The sequence below is a fragment of the Emys orbicularis genome, chromosome 6, assembly GCF_028017835.1.
Source record: "Emys orbicularis isolate rEmyOrb1 chromosome 6, rEmyOrb1.hap1, whole genome shotgun sequence".
Classification (NCBI taxonomy): Eukaryota; Metazoa; Chordata; order Testudines; family Emydidae; genus Emys; species Emys orbicularis.
In genome coordinates this window covers 26,483,528-26,495,784 of record NC_088688.1, presented here as the reverse complement: position 1 = coordinate 26,495,784, position 12,257 = coordinate 26,483,528, and the positions used below count along the sequence as shown (strand labels likewise).

The window sequence follows — 12,257 nt, the reverse complement described above, 5'->3', positions numbered from 1 at the left end:
TCGCATTTTTCCTCTTATATTGAGGGCCTGCCGGTTTGGTGTGAGAGATCACTCACGCAGTGCCAGGCCACAGATTTCAGCTTGCAGGCAGCCATGGTAAGACACAGTCTTTTGGCTTTTTTAACCTTCTTAACATGTGGGAATGATTTCAAACAGTAGTGCTCTCATTTCCCATACCAAGCACCCGTTGGGTTGGCCATTTAAAATGGGTTTGCAATGTAAAAGGAGGGGCTGCGGTTTCAGGGTTAACATGCAGCACAAACCCAACTAGTTCCCCTCCCCCACACCCAATTCTCTGGGATGAGCACTTCACCCCTCCCCCCACCGCGTGGCTAACAGCGGGGAATATTTCTGTTCAGCAGAGCAGGAACGGGCACCTCTGAATGTCCCCTTAATAAAATTGCCCCATTTCAACCAGGTGAACGTGAATGATATCACTCTCCTGAGGATAACAAAGAGTGATAAGGAATGGATGTTGTCTGCATGCCAGCAAACACCGGGACCATACGCTGCCATGCTTTGTTATGCAATGATTCCAGACTACGTGCTACTGGCCTGGCGTGGTAAAGTGTCCTACCATGGCGGACAGGATAAGGCAGCCCTCCCCAGAAACCTTTTGCAAAGGCTTTGGGAGTACATGAAGGAGAGCTTTCTGGAGATGTCCCTGGAGGATTTCCGCTCCATCCCCATACACGTTAACAGACTTTTCCAGTAGCTGTACTGCCCGCGATTGCCAGGGCAAATTAATCATTAAACACGCTTGCTTTTAAACCATGTGTAATATTTACAAAGGTACACTCACCAGAGGTCCCCTGTGTGCCCTCAGGGTCTTCGGTGAGTTCGGGGGTTACTGGTTCCAGGTCCAGGGTGACAAACATATCCTGGCTGTTGGGGAAACAGGTTTCTCCGCTTCCTTGCGGCTGTGAGCTATCTCCTCCATCCTCCTCTTCCAAACCCGCTTCCCTGTGTGTTTCTCCAGTGAGGGAGTCATAGCACACGGTTGGGGTAGTGGTGGCTGCACCCCCTAGAATGGCATGCAGCTCCGCGTAGAAGCGGCATGTTTGCGGCTCAGCCCCGGACCTTCCGTTTGCTTCTCTGGCTTTGTGATAGGCTTGCCTTAGCTCCTTAATTTTCACGCGGCACTGCTGTGCGTCCCTGTTATGGCCTCTTTCCTTCATGGCCTTGGAGACCTTTTCTAATATTTTGCCATTTCGTTTACTGCTTCGGAGTTCGGCCAGCACTGATTCATCTCCCCATATGGCGAGCAGATCCCGTACCTCCCGTTCTGTCCATGCTGGAGCTCTTTTGCGATCCTGGGACTCCATCACGGTTACCTGTGCTGATGAGCTCTGCGTGGTCACCTGTGCTCTCCACGCTGAGCAAACAGGAAATGAAATTCAAACGTTCGCGGGGCTTTTCCTGTCTACCTGGCCAGTGCATCTGAGTTGAGAGTGCTGTCCAGAGCGGTAACAATGAAGCACTGTGGGATAGCTCCCGGAGGCCAATAACGTCGAATTCCGTCCACACTACCCCAATTCCGACCCCCTAAGGCCGATTTTATCGCTAATCCCCTCGTCGGAGGTGGAGTACAGAAACCGGTTTAAAGGGCCCTTTAAGTCGAAAGAAAGGGCTTCGTCGTGTGAACGTGTCCAGGCTTAATTCGATTTAACGCGGCTAAAGTCGACCTAAACTCGTAGTATAGACCAGGCCTCTGAGAGTCAAACAACGAGCTTAATAGATGCTTAAGAGCCAATCCTGCAAAGCTCTTCTTTGAACTCTTTCCAACCTGGACACAGTATTCCAGTAATGATCTCTCACGGAGGCTGGTTATAGGAGACTCAGCCGTCTGACAGAGTCCATGGGAGTCCACCCCTTCTGGGGCTATCAAAGACTGAAAGGAAAACCAAACACAAATAAACTAACACAAGGTTGTAGTAGGACTCTCTTCCTTCAGAGATTCTTTGGGTGGGTCATAGCCCAGTTCAGTTGCCCACAGGTGAGCCTCTAGTAATAGTCTCCAAGTAATGGTTCAGCACTGGGCCCTTGTTTCAGTCATAGGCAACAGGCAGTGGTCTCCTGAGCAGCTCCTGTCTTCAGCCAGGACCAGTCCAGGATCTGAGGACTGAAGCTCTGTTCTTGTGCCAGATCTGCCACCAACTGAGCTGGGTTTCTCCCTTTTACATCTTTCCTCTGTGGCGGGGCAGGGCTACTTGAGCTCATAGCAGCCCATTAACTCTTGCCTAGAGGGTGTGGGGTTTATACACTCCATCACACACAATGCTCATATCACTTCCCTACTCCTGCACAATATTCCTCTGTTTATACATCCGAGGATCATGTTAGCCCTTTTTATCACAGCATTGCATTGGGAGCTGATGTTGAGATATTTATCTATAATAGCCCCTAAATCATTTCCATAAAATAATCCCCACCCTGCATTACAGCCTACATTCTTTTTCCTAGATGTATGATCTTGCATAATGCAGTTCCTTGATAGCATCTAGCTTGCCAAGCAATCTTGATTGCTCTTTTTCAGTGACTTGTACTTGTTATTTATGACCCCAGCAATCTTTGTATAATGTTCAAATTTTAGCAGCAAGAATTTTATATTATCTTTGAAATCATTGATAAATATATTGAAGAGTTTTGGGCTGAAAACCAATCCTTCATTTTTACTTATCCATCTTGGGGGGGGAGGAGGGGGTCGGCTTATAAACGAACCGACTTATGATCGAGTATATACGGTAATTCCTTTTAGTTATCATAATGTTATGTATAGTATAGTGGGTATGTATATGTTAGTATGTATATAGTATGTATCGTACGGTTATGTATAATAATGTTAATGTTACTAACAATTACAGTAGAAATTTTAGACAGAAAACTGACTTTCAAGTTCATGGTTCCAATTTAATCAACCACTTTCAGTTTCTTAAAGAGAACAGATTTATCATCTTTGTAAGCAAACATGCCAAGATAAATATTCTGTTCCACCCCATATTTTTTTTTCACTATCAAACACAAATATCTGAGTTTGGTTTATTAAGTCTACCATACTTCCTACTCTTACTATACAGTAAATGGAAAATTTTGGTCATTAAAACAAGATGTGTATCTCATGAGAAAATACCACTGTAAATTAAGTGATAGTTTAAAATTCACCGGAGAGTTAATTTTAGGAAATGGAGCTTCACATATAGATGGAAATGGGCCTATAGGCATATGACATGTAATAATGAAAAGTTTACTCAACAACGTTAAAAGAGGGCTCAAATAGAGACATAGCTGTGCAATGCTCCAGTCTCGTACCCGTCCCATTCCTCCTCCAAAGGAACTTTGTTATTTCCAGTGCACCCAGGTATAACTTGGTGCTAGTTAGAGTAGTAGCATACAGGATGCAGACTCCTGTAGTGCAGACAGGACATAAAGGGTATGTCTACACTGCAATTAAAGACTGCAGCACAATCATAGCTGGCCCAGGTCAGCAGACTCAGGCTCACAGGACTCGGGCTACGGGGTTATAAAATTGCAGTGGAGGCATTTGGGCTCAGACTGGAGCCCCAGCTCTGGGACCTAGGCCAGCTGTGGGTCTTTTATTGCAGTGCAGATATACTCAAAGGCACTAAATCAACCATGTGTTGTCTGAAAACAAAGATCCTTTGGAAGAGGAAATTAAAGCAGAAGAGTCAAATTTCATCTGATATTAACATGCTTCCTGAGTTCCACTTTTCAAATATTTTCTTGGGAGGAATCCCAGACCTGACCATTACTTCTGAATTTTAGAATTCAAATCCCTGGCAAATTCAGCTTAGTTCAGAATTAAATTAAGGGGTGGGGCTACCTTACAGCTCCATTTGTGGGATTTATCTTTGCACTGATCCCACAGAAAGACCTAAGAAGCTTTCAACTCTCTCAGTTACCTGAGCTCCTACTTAAAAGAGAGTCTATGGTATAGTAGTAACCCATGGAAAGCATGTTAAAGCAAAGATTTTTAATTGAGAGTTTGGGGAAGGCAGAAAGATGGAGGATTAGTTTCAAGTGCACTTTGACAACTAGTCTTCAAATTTGTAAAGATAAATATTGTATCTAATCTAAGTCATAATATGTGGTGTTTATACAAATGTCTGGTATTGGCCTTGGCATGGCTGCCCTACTACTCCTAGCAGTTCTGAAAATTGCAGCATAGCCAGCATTAACTGTGTGTATTAAGCACAAAGTGTTTATATAACACTGTGATGACGCAAAAGGTGTTCGGACTACTAATATTTATCCAAAGACTTTCTTCACGATAGTAATGTTATCCAAAAAGCTCTGCTAGATGGCATGTGTAAATAAGAGTTTTAATTTTCACATTTCTCCAAATCCATTATTATATACAAAAATTCATACAATTCACTACATACAAAAATAAAAATTTAAGCTAGGTCATACAACAGCTATGCTTATAATAGGGTTCCTTGGGACAAATTCTGCTCTTGCCTATACTGGTATAACCTCACCAATATCAGTGCTTATCTTACAAAATTCTAGGAACACTTGGACCATAACTCCAGCAACCCAGTTGGATGGTTAGAACATGTCAGTCTTTAACACAATTCAGAGAGATGGTTAAAATGCAGTTAAGTCCTGTCAATACTGCAAGATGTAAATATGCTTTAACCAGGTTGGGGAACTACCATGTGATAGTGAAAGTGCACAGACTGCAGGCTGTGGACTTAAGTGGTGGTTTAGGACACCTAGAGTGGAAATGTATTAATACAGGGGCTGTTCTGTGGGAGTCAGTGCCAGGAAGGTAGGAAATACATTGAGTCTGATTCTTTCCTGAGCAACCTCTGCATTGGGGACTCCTCTGAAGCCGTGATTGTTTTTTCAGAAAGCAAGGAATTAACCCACTCCATTAGGCCATACTCTTTATGACCACTTGGAAGCTAGGATGCTATTTTGAATATTATGATCTAGATTATCACCTGGTGTAGACTGACATAGCCCTGTTGAAATCAATGGAGCCACCCTGATTTATACCAGCTGAGAAACGGTCCCATTATGGGTACAATCAAAATCCTAACTATTATCACACACTTTGACTGATATTATAGTCACAGGTGCAACTTCATAGAAAGGCTGTGTTATTATATTCTAACCTGTAGTTTTCACCCAAACCCAAACTTTCTATTTTGAAAAATTAAGCAATTTTTTTAATTCTCTGATGGTGAGGAAACGGTTTTCCTGTTTTTAGTGAGGCTGTTATCATATAACTCATATATGGTTTGATTTAAATCCTTCAGACTTGCCATGTACTTGTTTACTGAAGAAGACAAGTACCTTTGGTGAGTTTGAACACAATAGGTTCATAATTAAAGTTACAAATATTTTAAAATAGCATATTGAGCATGCTCAATAAGTACTAGCTATCTTCCCCACCAACACACTCTGAGAACTGCCAACGCTGCCTGACTCTCCTCCATGACAACTAACTAATTTTCTCTGGACCACTGTGAATTATCTGTCAAAAAAACCTTATGATGATATAGTTACATAGCAATAAGTTAACTTTACCTGTACCGAACATGTACAGAATTTTTAATAAAACAAGCATAGAAATGCTTCAGAATTTCAGAAGCATGCCAGGTCTTGATTTAAAATAAATATATAGCGATACCACCTAGAGATATGAAAGAAAATGAACCTAAAGAGAAAAAAACCCAAAACATTTACCAAAAGTTGACAAGGGAAATATTTAGTTTATATATATTATACTCACAGCAAAATGACTAACCAAGTATTATTTTATCAATTTCAATTGGTTATTAACATAGTAAAAGCATCCTTATTGGTTAATAACTTAGATCAGTTTATAATTAAATCATATAGTGCTTTAATACCATATGCTGCAAAGAGCCACAGGAGACACATTAAAGAGCCACTTGCTGCTCACGAGCCTCAGTATCACTGCTTGAGAGGGTAAATCTTTAAAATGGTTTTTTATAGATAACTCAAAGACAGAACCACCATCATCTCAATGCCAATAATAGCAGGGGTCGGCAACCTTTCAGAAGTGGTGTGCCGAGTCTTCATTTATTCACTCTAATTTAAGGTTTCGCGTGCCAGTAATACATTTTAACGTTTTTAGAAGGTCTCTTTCTCTAAGTCTATAATATATAACTCAACTATTGTTGTATGTAAAGTAAATAAGGTTTTTAAAATGTTTAAGAAGCTTCATTTAAAATTAAATTAAAATACAGAGCCCCCCGGACTGGTGGCCAGGACCCGGGCAGTGTGAGTGCCACTGAAAATCAGCTCGCGTGCCGCCTTCGGCACGCGTGCCATAGGTTGCCTACCCCTGTACTATTACATAGAAGCTATACAGTATCAGAAGCTCCATTACTCCTCCCTCTAGTGTAGGATACAAATTACACACTGTGCATATCTGAAGCAACAAATCATATTTGCAAATTTAATTGAGCCTATTGGCAATTGTTCTATTATGGCAGTAGAGCTTCCAAGTTAGTTACATGATTGTTATCTTCTTTGTTTTCAAGTTAATAAAAGATTTCAAAAGAAAACAAGTTTTAGGAATGAATTTAATTACATTCTTCCTTCCCTGCTCCCTTTCTGGTCATCTGTCACCCTACTTAGTCTAATTTAGATTGCAAGCTTCTTGGGGCAGGGAACCGTCCTGTAATTTACAGATAAAGTGCTATACACACACCTATAGGCCTGAAGTAAATAAAATAAGAATAATGAAAATGCCAACATTAACACATTACCCAGTAAAGCATTTAGCCACAATTATGAATCATACATTTGATCAATATAAGAATGAAAACAAGTCTAAGGACCACATTGTACTCTATAACACTGCTGTGAATATGAAATAACTTCACTGATGTCAATGAAGTAAATGGAGTTATTCCAGATTTACACTGGCGTAATTAAGCAGAATTAAGCCCTAAATGTTTTATTAAGGAAGTCCCTTAAGGTTGGTGAGTATCAGTCTCTAAGATACATTTTAAAGCATATAAGTATGAACTTGGGTTTTAAGAGGATGGGGGAGATAATAGTTAGGAAAGGATATTTTTTTAAATAGTAAACCAGCTGTAAAGTAACCACAGTCCTGGCTGCATCAACAAATCACAAAGCTCAGGACTGCTAAATTTCAAGGTTGGCTCTGATTCTATTTCTGAAAAGGAGAAAGGAAGTAAGACTAGGGACACAAAACACCTGCTGCTGTAGAATTTAATATCACCCAGCTCTCTTGCTTACTCATACAGAAATACCCATCACATGTGTGATAAGAAAATATCCAGATAGGAAAAACAAACTGGTCCATTTCCTCTTCGTCCTCTATTTTAACATAAAAATCAACTGATTTTTTGAATGATATAAACAAACTAAGTTCTTTATGTCTTGAAATGGTACATTTATATTCTTCTATTAATAGAATACTACCACCACCACCAATTTTTTCTTTTAACACACTAATTCTGGGCCTCATGCTGAGTGGTGATGTGTACCTGCAATTTCCATTAACTTTAAGATGACTGGGGTACTCAGCACTTTTCAGCGTTAGGGAATTTAATGAGTACGGACAGCTCCTTTTCTGAAGGCTTTCTTTCACATAAGAAATGCAAAAGACTACATCAGAGTAACATTTCAATTGTAAATACATATTGACGTTAAAATACTAGAAATGCTGTCTGGATTAAAAATGGCCAAACAAACTAAAACTGAATTACCAAGAATACATGTCCTCACTGCCAGAGAGAGGACAGTCAGACTCTAAAGGGAGAACTGGTGCTTCACATAGGCCTGGTCTACACTGGGGGGGGCGGGATCGACCTAAGATACGCAACGTCAGCTACGAGAATAGCGTAGCTGAAGTTGACGTATCTTAGTTCGACTTACCTCGTGTCCTCACAGCGCAGGGTCGATTGCCGCGGCTCCCCCGTCGACTTTGCTTCCGCCTCTCGCTGAGCTGGAGTTCAGCAGTTGACGGGAGAGCAATCGGGGATTGATTTATCGCGTCTACACTACACATGATAAATCGATCCCCGATAGATCGATCACTACCCACCGATCCGGCGGGTAGTGTAAACGTACCCTTAATTAACAATTTGGATAGGGGTCATATATTTGTAACTTACATCCTTTGCATACAACTTTACTTTAAATGTTATAAGACACAGAAAAGCAAACAAAGTCATTTGTTACATTTCAAGAGAGCATGTGTCAGATTTTATTCTGGTTAGATATGTACATGCAAACAAACAATTCCTACAGAAAGGATCCATGTTAATTTGTTAGTGTTATTCAAGTATATAAATAAGGATAACCACCTAATATATTCCTAATAAAAATGTCAGGTCTGTTTATGGAAGTTTCTCTATGTTGTTACAATGCTAGCTAACTATCTGCAAAGCACAACAATGGAATGCTATTTATCTTTAATTTAAGGATAAAGAAACATTTATTTGCTCATTTTGTTATGCCCTATATTCATCTAAACCCAAAAGACAAACTCTAGCTTGGTCTTATAAGGCTTAGGTTTTTACATGAAACCATCATTTGGAATGTTTTCAAGGAAAACAAATAGTTGTAGTCAGGTGCACTGCAGTGAATTATCTTTATTGCTAACAATTGTGTAAAGAAGCCATGAACTAAAGCTGGTTACTAAGAGTATACTTCAGATTTATTCTATAATTCCCAGGTCAAGGGAATTTGTAATGTGTCAGCTGACCATCTTTGTTTATCTAATAGAGGAGTCCAAAATAATTGAGTCTTATAGTTTTGTTCTCAGTGGAAACATGTGGGTCCCTGAACAGTCAAACATGACACTCTGAGACTCTCTGCTGGTAACCCAGATAACTGCAATCTACATTGTGTAATAAATACATGGATAGCTAAATAAGGAGAGGTTACTTACCTGTAGAGAAACTGGAATTATTCAAGATGTTATGGCCTTATACATGATCAGAAATTTTTGTAAGCAGTACTCATGGGCCAGCACCTGAGCCCTACATCCCATCAGGTTCCAGTAAAAGGGCATATATAGAGGGGTGGACCTGCCACCGCTCCGGTTCCTTCTCAACCTCAAAGCCTAGCAGGACTCTGAAGCAGTGGAGAAAAGAGAGTATATAGTGTACACCCACAGTGACAAAACATCTCAAAGAACTCCAGTTACTATACAGATAAGTAACCTCTTCTTCTTAGAGCTATTGTCTCTATCGGTGCTCCACGTGAGGAAATTCCTGAGTTACAGAGGAGGGTGCTGAGGAGGCTGGCTAGAGTAGTGAGGAGGGGTTAAACTAACAGCAAAAGGAGAGGATAAAAAGAGGAAAGATATGAACACTTAGCACAAAATCGAGATGTTGAGAACAAAATTAGTCAAGGAACCAAAGCACATGAAGAGAAGAAATTCCTGAATTGCCTCTACACTAATGGTAGGAACCTGGATAACAAATAAGAATTGCACATTTATGAGCATAAATTCAGTCTAGTTGGTATTACTGAAACCTAGTGGGATGATTCGCACAACTGGAATGTTAAAATCAATGGTTATAACCTATTTAGGGAGGACTGAGTGGGCAAAAGGGGATGGGGAGTGGCACTCTATGTCAAAAATGGCATCAACTGTTTCTGAGTCACTGACAATTCAGAAGAAAATGATCTTGAATACTAATGGATTAATAGCCTAACAGATAAAAGTACAAGATGAGGTACTAGTTGGTGTCTGGTATAAATCACCAAATCATACTAGGGAACAGGATGACTGTCACCTTATGCACCCATTCATAATGTCCAGGGGGGAAAAAAAAAACCTGTTTGATCACAGGGGATTTCAATATGAGTGGCATATGCTGGCAGTAACATGCTGCTAGTACTAAAAACTTCTTGGAATTTCTAAACATTGTAGATGAAAATTTCCTAACTCAAAAAGTGTTTCAGCCAACTCTATATTAGGTGTGGTCCTAACAGATAAAGAGGAACTGATCACAGGACTAAAAGTTAATGGTAGCTTAGGTACAAGTGATCATGAGTTGATCATATTTATAATGTGCAAGAAGAATAAAGTCCAGAACAGTAATATATATACTTGGTGCTTTAATAGGGCCAATTTCACAAAGCTGAAAACAATTATGAGTCAAATCATCTATGAGGAAGAATTTAATCAGAAAAATTTAAATTAAAAAATAGATTAAAAACCACCTAACTGATAGGATTCAAAAATGTAATTGTAAATGGAGAATCATCATCAAATGGATGTTTCCCATGGGGTTCTACAGGAATCAGTTGTTGGCCCTATATGCTATTTAACGTCTTTATCAATCACCTGGAAGAAAACATAAAATCACTGATGAAGTTTGCAGGTTACACAAAAATTGGGGGTGTGGTAAATAATGAAGAGGACAAGTCACTGATTTAGAGCGGGTGGAGGGATAGTTCAGTGGTTTGAGCATTGGATTGCTAAACCCAGGGTTGTGAGTTCAATCCTTGATGGGGCTATTTAGGGATCTGGGGCAAAAATATGTCAGATGGTTGGACTAGATGACCTCCTGAGATCCCTTCCAACCCTGGTATTCTATGATTCACCTGGCAACAGAGGCGCAAGGAACCAATGTATGTTTTAATATGGCTAAATGTAAAAGTATGTAGGCCATGCTTACAAGATGGGTGACTCTATTCTGAGAAGCAGCAACAATCTGAAAAAGATTTGGGGGTCAGGGTGAACATGAATTCCCAATGTGACACTGTGGCCAAAAGGGCTAATACAATCCTTGGATGCAGAATCAGGGGAATCTTGTGTAGGAGTGGAGAGGCTATTTTACCTTTGTGTTTGGCACTAGTGCATTCATTGCTGGAATACTGTACCCTGTTCTGGTGTCCACAATTCAAGAAAAATGTCGATAAATTGGAGAGGGTGCAGAGAAGAGCCACAAGAATGATTAAAGGATTAGAAAACATGCCTTATAGTAACAAACTCAAGGAGCACAATCTATTTAGCTTAAAAAAAGGGGAATGTTAAGGGGACTTGATTACAGTTTATAAGTACCTATACAGGGAACAAATATTTGATAATGGGCTCTTCAGTTTAGTAGAGAAAATTGTAACACAATCCAACAGCTGGAAATTGAAGCTAGACAAATTCAGACTGGAAATAAGGTGTAAATTTTTAAACACAGAGTAATTAACTATTGGAACAATTTATGAAGGGTCATGGTGGATTCTTCATTACTGACAATTCTTAAATCAAGAATTGGATGTTTTTCTAAAAGATATGTTCTAGGAATTATTTTTGGGACATTCTATGGCTATACAGAGAGATCAGACTAGATGATCACAAGGGTTCCTTCTGGCCTTGGAATCTATGAGGCGGGTTCAGTTCAGACTGGAGAACAGCTTTCCCAAAGGCTGTATACGGTCTGGAAGCATACACTAAAGCATAGTGTTAGAAAAATGTGTGTATAGATGGCCAGGTGGCAGCCATACAAATGTCCATATTGCCTCTACATTAATCCATGGTACGCCCACATCTTGAATACTGCATGCAGATCTGGTTGCCCCATCTCAAAAAAATATATTGGAATTGGAAAAGGTTCAGAAAAGGGCAACAAAAACTATTAGGGGTATGGAACAGCTTACATATGAGGAGAGATTAGTAAGACTGGGACATTTCAGCTTGGAAAAGAGATGACTAAGGGGGGATATGACAGAGGTCTATAAAATCATGACTGGTGTGGAGAAAGTAAGTAAGTAAGTGTTATTTACTCCTTTTCATAACAAGAACTAGGGGTCATCAAATGAAATTAATAGGCAGCAGGTTTAAAACAAACAAAAGGAAGTATTTCTTCACGCAACTCACAATCAACCTGTGGAACTCTTTGCCAGAAGATGTTGTGAAGGCCAAGACTATAACAGAGTTAAAAAAAGAACTAGATAAGTTAATGGAAGATAGGTCCATCAATAGCTATTAGCCAGGACTGGGAGGGATGCAAAACCATGCTCTGAAGTGTACCTAGCCTCTGTTTGCCAGAAGCTGGGAGTGGGCGACGGGATGAATCACTTGATGATTGCCTACTCTGTTCATTCCCTCTGAAGCACCTGGTATTGACCACTGTCGGAAGACAAAATATTGGGCTGGATGGACCACTGTTGTGACCCAGTATGGCCGTTCTTGTTTATTTTTAAGTAGGGCCTGGTGGAATAGGCAGTAACTCTGAGGATGTGCCTCAGAAGCTTTGTAGCATGCCAAAAGGTAC

General features: G+C 40.2%; 1 protein-coding gene across 1 annotated transcript in view; it reads right to left on the bottom strand.

Annotated features, from left to right (window-relative positions):
* WDR70 (WD repeat domain 70) overlaps positions 1-12,257 on the bottom strand; it is a 263,694-nt gene that overhangs the window by 138,430 nt on the left and 113,007 nt on the right. The gene's annotated exons all lie outside the window — the stretch shown is intronic.